Source organism: Eubalaena glacialis, chromosome 11 (genome assembly GCF_028564815.1).
Source record: "Eubalaena glacialis isolate mEubGla1 chromosome 11, mEubGla1.1.hap2.+ XY, whole genome shotgun sequence".
Lineage (NCBI taxonomy): Eukaryota > Metazoa > Chordata > Mammalia > Artiodactyla > Balaenidae > Eubalaena > Eubalaena glacialis.
In genome coordinates this window covers 48,155,439-48,169,093 of record NC_083726.1, presented here as the reverse complement: position 1 = coordinate 48,169,093, position 13,655 = coordinate 48,155,439, and the positions used below count along the sequence as shown (strand labels likewise).

Here is a 13,655-nt window from a genome sequence, read left to right as displayed (position 1 = left end):
TGTTTCTTAGAAATCTGTGTGACTTCTTTGAGGACTAGATGGAAAAACATTTTTCCCAAGGGGATTTGTGTTTGCTTCTGCTGGTGCCTAAGACACTACCAATCCAGGAGGTTGTTTTTTTTTCCTTCCTTCCCTTCTTTCTTTATAGTATCATTTTCCTTCTACTTGAAGGACTTTAAATTTTTTAAAAAGCTTTTTAAGTTATGTGTAACATAGACAACATTAAAGTCATTAAATTTTTATTTAAGAATTTGGCATTTTGTGAATCCTTTCACTGTCTGTCACCTTACCTTAGTTCCTTGAAAGTTTGAGTCATGATCTTCAAGATAGCCCCTTTAAAAAGAAAGTTTACCTAACCCACAGTTGTCATGTCAATCCACAGTTCTTTTTTTTTTTTGGCCGTGCTGCGTGGCACGTGGGATCCCAGTTCCCCAGCCAGGGATCAAACCTGCGCCCCCCGCAGTGGAAGCATGGAGTCTTAACCACTGGACCGCCAGGAAAGTCCCAGTCCACAGTTCTTTTAGTTGAGCTTCTTTTATCTCTGCTTGAACATGGACATACTGATGACATACTTCAAAAATTCCCCACCTATAATCTTTAGGATCTAGTTTCTTCAAGCAGTTTACTTTAGGGCCACTTTTAGGGTTGGAGTAGGTGAATCTACCTGGTTCTCAATTTCACACGCCCTCTAAACATAAGTTCAAGTCATATTCACCCTAAACTATCACATCCTAGAATAGGACAGGTCTTTGGGATATTCCAATACCTAAGATGAAAAACTATGACCATTAGATCTTTCACACTTTTAGTGGCATCTCTGTCTTATAGTTCTTTCCTAGAAATCAGTAAAGCAAACCATGTATTATTCTGTGAGGAGTTTCCAGCAACGTGGGTCTACAGAAAAAGCCCCATCAGGATAGACTTCGACCAAAAAAACATTTTTGTAATACATTTCTGATTGTGATGAATTCTTTTAGATTTTGGATGTCTGAAAGAGTCTTTATTTCACTTTTATTTCTGATAAATTTTCTGCTGGATATGGAAATCATAGTTGACAGATTTTTTAGTGCTTTGAATATTTTGCTCTATTTTCTGACTTAGACCATTTCCAACAAAAAGTCTTCTGTCTTTCTATCTTTGTCCTCTTTACATAATGTAACTTTTTCTCTCTGGCTGCTATTAACATTTTTTGGTCATTGATTTTACACATTTTGATTATGATGTATCTTGGTATAGTTTTTTTCGTGTCTGTTATGCTTGAGATTTATTGAGCCTCTTAAATTTGTGTATTTATAAGTATTTTTTAAAATCAAATTTGGAATTTATTTTATTTTATTTTTTTATAATTTTTATTGGCATATAGTTGATTTACAGTGTTGTGTTAGTTTCAGGTATACAGCAAAGTGAGTCAGTTGGAATTTTTAATCTATTATTTCTGTAAATATTTACTGTATTCCCATTCTCCCTTGGGGACTCCAATTACAAATATATTAGATCACTTGAAGTTGTCCCAACTTACTGTTGCCCTGTTCAGTTTTTAAAATCTTTTTTCTCTCCGTGTATTTAGGGTAGTTTTTTATAGCTGTATTTTTAAGTTCACCAGTCTTTTCTTCATCATGCCAGTTATTCTTCCCTTTACATGCAAAAAGTAGTTATAATAACAGTTTTATAATGTTATTATCTATTAATTCTATCATCTGTGTCATTTCTGGGTCTGTTTCTATTGTTGGTTTCCCATTATGTATTTTATTTTATTGCTTCTTTGCATGCCTGGAAACTTTTGCTTGGGTACCAGTTCTTGGAATTTTTACCTGTTCAGTGCTATACATTTTTTCGTACTTCTGTAAATATTCTTGAGCTTTCTTAGGGGCACAGTTACTTAGAAGCTGTTGGAGCCCTTTGAGACATTTCCCCACCCCACCCCACCCCCCTTTTTAACTGTAAGTTTTGTTACAAAGAACCACAGTAGCCTTTAGTCTAGGGCTAATTTTTCCCAACTACTGAGGCTGTACTCTTCTGAGTACTATATCTGACGCCCTGTGAATTATAATATTTTTCTACTCTGGCTTAGGGCACAGTTGTGTGAGCCCTAGAGATTGTTTTTGCTCTCTCTTTTCCCAGCCTCTGGTCAGTTCCTCACATGCATATGCTGATCAGTACTTAGCTGAAGACTCAGGAACCCTTTCCAGATCTCTAGAACACTTTCTCTTTACAGCTCTCTCTTATTTGTTGCTCTAGCCTTCTCACTCTAGATACCTTAATCTACTCAGACTCTCAGCTACACTTCCTCAATTCACAGAGATTTCTGGCCTTCACCAGGGCTCCCTCTCCTTGTATTGCAGCCTGCACCTGGAAACTCCTCCATTCAGTAAGCATGGGCAGTTGTAGGGCTCACATCAGTTCTTTCTCTTCTCCCAAGGGTTATTATCTTGTACTGCCTGATGTCCTATGTCTGAAAACCATTGTTTAATATATTTTATCCATTTTTAAAGTTGTTTCAGGTGACGCGGGAGCGAGAGTATTCCTACTCCTCCATCTAGGTTGGAAGTAGAAGTCCTAAGATTTCATTTTTTAAAAATTATATTTTGGTTGAGAAGATAGATGAAAAATCATTCCTGAGAGAGAGAATAAGCTTCTATGTCAGTGTTCAGTCAAGACTCGAATACTTTCTATTGTGTAAGGCAGTATGTGGTATGCAATACAAAGAAATATCAGACCTGTTCTCACCACTTAAGGTCATTTGGAAAGAAACATCGAACAGTACAAGTCAGTAAATAACTTCCGATTCATATATGGAGTCATCATAGCTGTGATTCTGTTTTACCTGAAGCAAAAAGTTGAACAATTTCCCTTGAATTCCCTCCCTTCAGATTCCCTAGAATCTACTAGAGCCATACATACATTGGCCATTTGTCTTATCAGCTGAGGTAATAATTTTACTAATTTGTATTCCTTACTCCAAAAATTTGTGTTCTGTCACATGGACTATTAAATCATCACTTCATTGTTTAACCCAACCCAGTAAATTAAAGACATTGTACTACATATACTAATGAAAATAGGAAGATATTGTTTCCAGGAAAAAGAAAAGTAAAGGTCTTTCTTATTTAGGGCCAGAAGTACCGAGAGAGACTGCTTGGGACATATGAAATTTTAAACCTGTTCTTTTCTACTGGGATGAAAGCAGTGTAATAAAACAAAGAATATGATGGTTATAGAGTGAAGGACTCTGGTTTTGAGATGTTATTCTTCACTTTCTGCCTATATCACTTTGGGTCAGTTAGGTAAAGTCTTTGACACTTTATTCATATTTGAGAGTGAGATCTTTAGAAGATGATTTGTCTACTTGTAGAAACATTTTGATGCACAAATATAGTGTAGAAGAAATGAAGAAAATAGAAAATCATCATTAGACCATCACAGTAATAGGTGCTGTAGGCAGTATCCATGGATGAATGTCATAATTAGTGAGCAAAAATTTAAGGACAAACAGGTATTTGCATGCTCTCAAAGTACTTCTTTCAGAACATTTATTGTTTTAAAGAGGAAAATAGTAATTTACAATGGAGAAAATGGGCAGATAGACCATTTTAACCAAGATCAAGGTTAGTATCACCTGTAATAAGACATTATCATCACATGCACGCATATATTGGAATATGTCCATCATATTCGATGCACTTGAGAAGGACACATTACTTCTGTGGTGATGTGGCTTTTAAAATGCAAGACCTCAATCCAGTCATAAGAAACATCAGACGTACCCAAATTGCAGGACATTGTTCAGTGTAGTTACATTGGTATAAATGAAGACATCAATGTTGTGAAAGACTGAGGTAAAGTCTGAGGTTGCAGAAGACTAAGGAAGCATAAAACTAAATATAATGTGGATCCTGGAACAGAAAAAGGACATTAGTGGAAAACTGGTGAAATCCATGTGAAGTTGTTAGATAATAGCTAATTTCTTAGTTTTGATACTTGTACTAATAAGATGTTACCACTAGGGGAAGATGGGGCATATGGGAACTCTGTCCTATTTTTGCAGCTCTTCTGTGAATCTAAAATTATTTCCAAATAAGTTTTTAAGAAGTGGTAACAGTGTTTGTGGACATTGTGTTAACATGTAGTTGAGTTAACCTTTTCATTGGGGAGAACCTCATTTTGATAGTGTGTGACATTTGTTTCTCTGGAGCAATTCAGTTTTTCCACAGGTGGAAAGGTGGGGTAGAGGGATGGTTCTTAAGTCTGACTGCGTGTTCTGTAAGCAGGTTAAGGAAAGAAAGCTGAGGATCCCACAGTTCAGAGTGTAGGTCTTCATCTCTCAATTTTCAAGCCCATGCCTCACCCTCACCTACCCTTTGACTAACTTCTAAAATTTGGAGTCTATCTACTTGGGTTTTTGTGGAGATTAAATCTTTAGTATCTTACTGGGGTTGCAGGGACTGGGTATTCTTCATGATAACTGTGATAGAGAAATATTTTCAATCTAATGAGAGTCCATAGGCCCTACCCTTCTGTGCCTCAATTTGAGGTAAAAGTACATCTTATAGGGGTTTTGTTATGATTAAGTGAGGTAATATATATAAAGTGCTTTGAGTAATACCTATCATTTGATAAATTCTCAACACATATTAGTGCTTATTTGTACCAGGCCCACTGTGTTAGGCTGCTCTAGCAGTACACTGTTCTCAAGGAGTGCATATTCCCATGGACTACAGTGCAACCCAGTGGCTCTAAGTAGTATAATTCTTCTAGTGGGATTTTTTGCTAGAAAAGAGACATGTGTTGTCTCATCATATTAAACTGTTAAGTCTGAAATACTTGTGAAACAACTTTTTTTAAAAACGTAATCTAACTTGAGAAAAAGTTGGGGAAATAGAAAAAAAATTTTTTCATCTCCAAATCCTTATTTGGTACTTCACATGGCATGGCATTCTAACCACTGAAGGTGTCTGTTAGTCTATTAGGTATTTTGGAAGTGGTTGCCAATTTCAGTGGAAAAAGGCATAAAACAATTTTATTCATATGTTTCAGAAATACAAAAATTAACATTAATTTTTGACATAATTCCATTACTTTTTAAAATAATTGTTATGCTCATAAAATTTTCACATGTGCTGTAAGCACTGCAGTGATGGGTTACTGTCAAATAACACTCAAGTAACAGCATGTGTGGACTAAAAGGAGGACACGTTCATGTTACGGGCCTACTCAGTGCCAGGCACTGTTCCAGATTCTGTGGAGACAGAAGTGAACAAAGAGACGAAATAAATAAACAAATTCTGTTCTCGTGGAGCTGATGTTTTAGAGTATAGGAAGACATTAAACAAAATAAATAAAATACATTGTGTATTATATTTTGATACATGCTATGGAGGAAAAATTAAAACAGGAAAGGGGATAGAGAGTGTCTAAGGGGTTGGGGAAAAGGATAGTGTACTTTTAAATAGAATAAACAGTGAAGTCCTCACTAGGATGGCTCAATATATGAAGTATGGTGAGGTGAAGCCATGTAGATACCTAAAAAGAAAGCATTCTTGAAGGGTACAGGAAGTACAAAGGTCTGAAGACAGGAGTATGCCTTTTGTATTTGAGGAATAGCAAGGGGAGCAGGGCAGTGGGGCAGGAACACAATAAGAGAAGGGGGAAATGGTAGGAGATTAGAGGTAATGAAGGGTAAGTTCACTAAGGCCTGGAGGCCAGAGTAATGGTGCAGGAGCATTGTAAATGTGTTTTCTTCTTTACTCCCTTTGATTTGTGATGTTCTTTATTCTGAGCATCAAATGGATAAAGTACATAGGGGTATAAATGTAAATATATTTAGCACATTACATTGTAGATGCTTACTGAGTAATGTTTACTGCATTAATTTATATGGCAAGATGTTTAGAAGTATTTTAAAAGTCCTGTGTTCCCTTGCTAAAGGAGTACTTTTTATTTTTAATTGCTTCATATAACATAATTTAGGATTCTGATACTTCACTATATTTAATTTACTGTTTTAAAACATTTGCCACCTCCAATAATATTTATGTTATTGAGTAGATGTTATCTTTAAATAACTTAAATGAGCATCTATTTTTATTAGCTTTAGTAGTCATAATAATCAGAGTCTAGTTTCCTCTGAATCAGTAATTTACTTTTTATATTGTAAAATGAGGATTCACATTCTCATAGAAGTCACAGTTTAAGTCCTGTATTTAGATTTATTTCTTTAAAAGTCTAATTTTTTTATCATCTAGTTTGATTAAAGTTATTTTAGTTGAGGGGGTCCTTATTTGCTTTTATCAGAGTGGAACACTTTTAAGAAATTAGTTTCCTCCCAAGGAATATACTTTTTTTTTTTTTTTTTTTTTTTTTGACCATGCTGCACGGCTTGCAAGATCTTAGTTCCCTGACCAGGGATCAAACCCCGGCCCCCAGCAGAAGTGCGGAGTCCTAACCACTGGACTTGCCAGGAAATTCCCCCAAGGAATATCCTTATACCGAAAGTTATCCCTGGGTTCTGAAAAGCTCATTGGCCCACTTTTAGGAATTTAAATATCAATACATCCAAATAGTCCAGCTGTCATTTTGCTGGCTGATGGTATTAATGTTAATGTGTATGAGAGCCTTAGATTTAATGTTGAGTGCTTAGGAGAGCAAGAAAGTATTCAAGGGGCAGATAGGCAGAGTATTTTAACATATTGTCTTGGACGTTTTTATGATGGCCAGGTGAGCCCTATCCTCATTTTCTGTGTGCAAGTTTATAGAAAGCTCTACTTGTGCACTTCACCCCCCACCCTCTTTGTTTTGATTAGCACGTTGAATCAGTCTGAGGTGAATCTGGGGTTGGGGAATGATGAAGAGGTGAACAGGGAGTCATAATGTTGAAACTGGACATTCAGATCTTTATAGCATGATTTCCTTATTTTTCAAAGAGCGGAAGAATCCCATCGTTTATCATGTTCTGGTTGGACTCCTTTCTTATCGTTTGCTGGAGTTTGAACTTCAGAGCTATGGTGTCAACCCTTCTGTAGTATCTCAGGGGCGCTCCTAGTGCGGGGCTGGTGCCATGGCTCACCCTCCAACCTTTCCTTCTTCACTTCAGCCTCCAGCCCTGAGCTTTCCAATCCCCAGAGTAGCCAATGTTGAAAGAAGTTGCACAGGTAAGTAGGTGGTGGGAAAGGCTGGCGGAAAAATGGTGCTGTCATCAGTATTTTAAGGGTGGATGTTGGGCCATTTTGTCAGTGAGTCATTTTGTTAGTTTAAAAATATAGTGTTTCTTATCAATTATTTTCTTCATAAAATTATCTCATAAATTATTAAAGTCCTAGTGTTCTAAGAAATAATTTCATTTCTTATTAGTTAGATGTGAAAGAGGGAAAACCTTAAACTGAATAAACCATTAATGTTGTAATACAAAGGACATTTGTTAGATTTTTTTAAACTTCATATTCTCCACGGAGTATAGCAGGACCAGAAAACTCATTTTCAGAAAAGAAGCTAAGAGAAAAAGTCAGGGAAAGCATAAATCCATAGACTAAAAATTTTGCTACGTTTAACTTGGTATCAGAAGGAGGCATATTTTAGTTTCCTTCCACTAGCTTTAGACATGCTGTTCTTCCGTTTCCCAAAGTTTCAGGCAAGTAGCTATATTTTTAAAATTTGAAGGAATAGAAACTTCAGACATTTTTTTCCTTGAAATCTAGACAGGAAGACTGGAACATTTCTACCCATCTCTAGATTTGAGGTTAACAAAAATAAGTATAGAAGCAGTGAAGGCACAATATCTGGTACAAAGTTCAGCAAACATTTGTTGAGTGAACAAGCTCACCAAATTGTGTGTGTGTGTGTGTGTGTGTAAAATGCTAACACTCCTGTCATTGTCTGCTTGTGTTCCTTGTATCTAAAATCATGATCTAACAATACAGATTTTTTTTTCTTAATGCAGAATTTTTAGAAATAGTTCTATAGCAGTGTAGCCCTGGGTCTGCACTACGTTGCTCACAAATAAATACTACCATTTTAGGTTCTTACTTCTCAGAAGGGCTTCAAAAATTGTTTCTTTAGTTCTCCCAGATCTATCCCATATAATTCTTATTCACGTTATTTCTAGATTCTTTTGCACATAACAAGACATTCAAAATTATACCCAGGAAAAATATAGAATATATTTTTATATATAGAATATAGCCTGTGATGGCTAACATTTCTTCAGAGAAAGTATGTCAGGATTAAAGAGATTGGGGCACCACGTATTTGGCATTTCAAGTCTCAAAGCAGGGCCTCAAAATACAGAATCCTCAGCAGTTTCTCTCTCCTTTCCTCTCAGTTCGAGCGTTTCTTAAATTTATTGGGAGGCTTGTAGAAATCCATATCCCCCAGCAAAGCAGACCATCCATCAGTTTCTTGTGGATTCCCGCCCTCTCTCCTCTGCATTAGCGAGCGCTCCCCACCCCCACCTCTGACACTGGCGTAAGATAGTCACCCTCATTAAAAACATTCCCTTCATACTTAGAGGATTTGTTTTATATTCTAAACTTATGGGCCTTCTACTGTTATATGTTCTTCCACTTGTAATTTATAAATTTATATCTTAATATTTAAGGATAAAATATTGCTTATTTTAATTTTAGGCCCTATTGTGTGAGTTCTCAAATCTAACTTATTGCTCATAAGGCATACCATTTATAGTTGGTTCTTTAGTTAATATATGATTGTGTGCTTTTTTTATGGTTAGCACTTTTTGAGTTATTAGTGTTTTGATTTTAGGATGATGCACGTGTCTTTTAAAGCTTGTATGTTGGTGGTTATAAGTTTGAATCTGTATGAGGCATATTGATACAGGCAACTTTAAGAATTTGAAAAACCACAAAATCTGTTTCTTCAAGTTGAAGCATGCACAACATATTCTCCCTAGATCAAAGTCAGACTGATCAGGAGCGCTGATAGACCTTTTGGTAATACTCTTTAGAGAGTTTGTAGATTTGGTGGGGGCACACCCTAAGGTATGGTGTACATGGTTTTGGGAATGTCATCTCAGTAAAGCAGCTTCAGGTACCAAATTTCAGTAAACAGTTTTTGGATTAGGAAGAGTGATATGTTTTCATCGCTCTCCTGGCATGCCCTCTCTTTTTATCAAATGTGAGCTACCCTGTTTTGCGGGGGATGGTATCTCTTACGAAGTATTCCTGTAACCCCTGTAAAGAACTCTGTGCCAAAATATTTAACTACTCTCCAAAATAATGATTGTTGATATGTTCCTATAAGCCCCTAGTTTTCTGCTGAATCACATTTCCAGTCAGAGTTTCCTTTGCATCTACCTATTAACTGCCTTTCAGTATTCATTAAGGCTTTTATTGCTCATTTATCAGGCAGTCTGCATTTACTAAAACTATGAAATGAATTGCTTTTATTTCCGTATCAATTTAAGTTGGTGAATTTAGAAATTATCAATTTAAAATTTATCTAAATCTTCACTTTTTTTAGATCCATCCTAAGTAGATTAATAAACTATTCATTATACATTTATTTATATTATAGATATCAAGACATAGTATTCTAGAACTAGTAGGACTTCAAGAGTAGTATGTTTTTTAATAGGAGGAAAGATCATTTGTTCTTTTCCTAAAGACTTCCAGATATTAAATTCTTTGTTCTTTGAGGAGCTAGATTTTTTTTCTAATGTAAGTGCCTTTCTCTCCTTTATTTAATCCCATTTCTTTTCTTTTCTTTTCTTTTCTTTTTTTTTTTTTTTAGTGTTTTCCAGATGAAATAAAATTAGGATTATTTATAACAGTTGTGAAGTAGGATTGGTAGCTCAGAATCCTATTACCAAAAAATACCACTAAAACAAAAGTTCCTTGGGTTATAAATATTTCTAGGTGGTAGTATATCATATTTGATATAGGTGTACAGTATTCTAGTTCCATAGAATTTGGGCAGTGTCTCAGTGGATTTGACCTATCAGCTTTTCCCTCTAAAAGCCAGTAATAAAGATAACCAGATTATCTTCAGATATTATGGCTTCTCATGATTGGTTTCAATTTTGATTGACTACATCTTGATAAAGGCAGATAAATGTTAATGGCAATTGACTGTGGTTTTTATTAATTTTCTGCCTGCTTTATAAACAACAGAGAACTTGTGTGTATGTGTATGTGTGTGAAGTGTTTGCTGATAGTGAATATGAAATTGGGAGGGAAAAGTAAGAAGTCAAATTTTGTATTCAGCAATCAGAGTGAAGTAGTAAAATCTCCATTAGGGATAAAGGAGTAAAAGAGCAGTCCTGTCACCCCCAACCCCCACCTACATTTGGCTCTCTTTACCCTTTATAATACAAGGTGGATGCATACTCTGTTGCTAAAGATGAAAAGTTGCTGGCTATAGAAAAGTCTTCGTACTTCAGTGTTGTGAAAGAGTTGATTTCATGATGGGACACGTGTATCAGCATGTTAACAGTAAAACTCCTGGCTACTTTAGAAATAGAATCACAAGAAAAAGTTGCCATTAGGGATTTGGTCTTGTTTTAACCCAATTGGTAAATATATTCTACTCGTTTAATGCTACAGTGTCTATTTCAGTAGCTTATAATAAAAATTTAGAGTTTTGTAATAACCATTCTAATTCCTTGAATGATTAAATTATGTTCACTATATTTTGAAAGTAAAAATATTAGTTAATTTAGAATATGGAAATAGTAATTACTTTTTAATTGGTGTAGTGGTGTTCTTTCTTTTTTTTTTTTTTAAAGATTTATTGATTGATTGATTGATTGATTGATTGCTATGTTGGGTCTTCGTTTCTGTGCTAGGGCTCTCTCTAGTTGCGGCAAGCGGGGGCCACTCTTCATCGCGGTGCGCGGGCCTCTCACCATCGCGGCCTCTCTTGCTGCGGAGCACAGGCTCCAGACGTGCAGGCTCAGCAGTTGTGGCTCACGGGCCCAGTCGCTCTGCGGCATGTGGGATATTCCCAGACCAGGGCCCGAACCCGTGTCCCCTGCATTAGGAGGCAGACTCTAAACCACTGCGCCACCAGGGAAGCCCGGTGTTCTTTCTTTTAAGCATAATTTTATTCTAAAATTATTGTTGCTTTCTCTAAAATAAATATGATCAGTCTGGTAGAGACTAGCGTTTGTTTCACATATCTCTAGTCAGTTCATTCTCATTCTTCTGCTAAAGAGATCTTTTTTTGACATGCACAAATATTTGATGTGGCACCCTCTACTTACCATTGTTTACTGCAAAGTAAGCCCCCCACCCCTTTTTGCCCTTTACTGCTTCTCCCGTCATGAAGCTTACAGTTTGGGGAGAATACAAACGTTAAACTATTAGTTGTATGTCTGAGAGTCAGTGTACCATCGTGGTTAAAAGGGGGGACTCGAGCAGATTGTCTGGGATCATATCCCGTCTCTGTCACTTACCAGATATGGAATCTTGGGCACATCAGATATGTGACCTTGGGCAAGTTACCCAACTTCTCCAGTTCTCAGTTTTCTCATCTAAAAATGAAGACTAAACAAGTAAATACATGAGGATTACATACATGTTTATATAGTTATTACTAAGTAAATTATGAAGATTATATAAATACATTTTGAAACATTTGGAGTATATTGCCTGGCATTATAGTAAGTGGTCAATAAAAGTTATTTCTTACTATTGTATAATTATAGTTATGATAAAGTATTTTCAATGGCTGCAAGCCAGGGGTCCTGATTTAGTATGAAAGTTTCAAAGAATGGGAGAAGGAGCATTCTACGTAGAGGTATCAGCCTATGCAAAGGTCCGGAGGCGGAAGAGAACTTGGGTTTGAGTAACTGAAGGTGTGACAGCAGTTTAGTGGTGGCAGGGGAGCTGTGGAGACAGTTACGGTCAGAGAGGTTACATAGGGCCTTATAAGCCTTATTACTGATTTGGAAAGCTGTTGAGGCATTTCAATCAGCAGGGCCATGACTGTTAAATTTTTATTTTAAAAATTTACTTGGCTGATGTGGGAGAGTAAATTTGAGGGGAATGAGAATGGATTAATAAAGACCTGATTGAAGGATATTGGAAATGCTTGTTCTCAGAAATGACGGAGATGGAAAGATATGGATGATTTCAATAAATATTTAGAGTTAATCTCAGCTTGAGTTTTAATTGTTGAAGATGTCAGGGGTTACAGATGGCATTTTCCAGAGATTATCATGTATAGGAACAACTGTGAATAACCCAAATTAAGCTGAGGCATAAGGTTGTTGTTGGATTTTGAGATAATTACTGCTGCAAAATTATGTTAAGGTCGTGATCTCAGGAATATTGGTCAGCATCCTTTAGGGGAAATTAACAAGAGATAGGAGAGTAGGAAAGTGACAAAGTCATTGTAGTGGTTATGAATATGACATCATAGTAAAGTGTTAGTTGAGGGAAGTCTTCACCTAGATTTTTGTACCTGGCTTTCCCGTCTATATCCTTGCCCTCTTAACCTGGCATTGAAATTTAGCCTATTTTTCCTTACCACCTATCATTGGCCTTCCAGACATCCTCCTTGTAGGCTGTATTAAAAGTTTTGTGTTTCTGGGCTTTCTCTCACTTCCGAGAACTTATGCCTGCTGTTTCTTATGCCAAAGTTTGCTTCATCTCCCACCCTACACTCTTCTCCTTTTTTTAAAATAAAAAAAAATTTGGGGGGCTTCCCTGGTGGCACAGTGGTTGAGAATCTGCCTGCCAATGCAGGGGACACGTGTTCGAGCCCTGGTCTGGGAAGATCCCACATGCCGCAGAGCAACTGGGCCTGTGAGCCACAACTACTGAGCCTGCGCGTCTGGAGCCTGTGCTCCGCAACAAGAGAGGCCGCGACAGTGAGAGGCCCGCACACCGTAATGAAGAGTGGCCCCCGCTCACCGCAACTAGAGAAAGCCCTCGCACAGAAACGAAGACTCAACACAGCCAAAAATAAATTAATTAATTAATTTTAAAAAAATTTTAACATTTAAATATTTGTTCAAATATTACTTTATAAGATCTTTCAGTTGATTCCCTCAGATAGAGTTAGATATTCCCTTATTTGTGTTCCCAAAACACCTGTACAGATTTTCATACTGTAATTGTTTATTTACAGGTGTTTCTCCTAGCTAGGCTGTGAGCTTGTTCAAGACTTGGGGCTGTTACTCAGCTTTTGTGTTCATTAGCACAGTTTCTGGCATAATTCATATAGGAAACCCTCAGCATGTTCACTGAAATGTGAAGGGAGATCAGTCAGAGGGCTAAAAAAAAACCTAGTCCATAGCTTAAACTAAGAAGGTGATACGGAGAATGGCAAAAAACAAATGTGAAAGCCACTGTGAAGAAAGATTAGAATGTGATGATATGCAGAACAGAACAGGAGAAAGTAACTCAGAAAGTCAGTTTTAAATATTACTGATTTAGTTTATTAAAATGTACTTCTCATACAGAAATGTCTAGCAGCACGTTAAAATATGCTGCTGGAACCTTAAGACTGGAGATAGATTTCAAAATCAAACTATATTTGTTTGCTGTCAGGAAAAGGACCACTCTGCCATGGGATGTGTTTCTGTTCCCTGGGAATAAGATTCCATGCCTGGGCCAGCATGCCAGCATGTCAGCATGATAGACAATAAATGATTTTAGAGTAAGTTCCTCTCCAGAGGTCTTGCTGAAGGAAAATTGTGC

At 36.7% G+C, this 13,655-nt stretch overlaps 1 protein-coding gene and 1 pseudogene across 4 annotated transcripts in view; one reads left to right on the top strand and one right to left on the bottom strand.

Annotated features, from left to right (window-relative positions):
* The window catches only part of CNOT2 (CCR4-NOT transcription complex subunit 2), a 113,719-nt gene that overhangs the window by 51,558 nt on the left and 48,506 nt on the right, over positions 1-13,655 (top strand). Inside the window, exon 1 of one of the 4 annotated variants that reach the window (XM_061206058.1) lies at positions 7,129-7,148. The exons of the other annotated variants lie outside the window; for them this stretch is intronic. The gene's annotated coding sequence lies outside the window, so the exon portion shown is untranslated. Of the gene's footprint in view, positions 1-7,128; positions 7,149-13,655 lie in introns of those variants that run through there. 4 annotated transcript variants of the gene reach the window in all.
* LOC133101835 (small nucleolar RNA SNORA18) lies at positions 816-928 on the bottom strand (annotated as a pseudogene).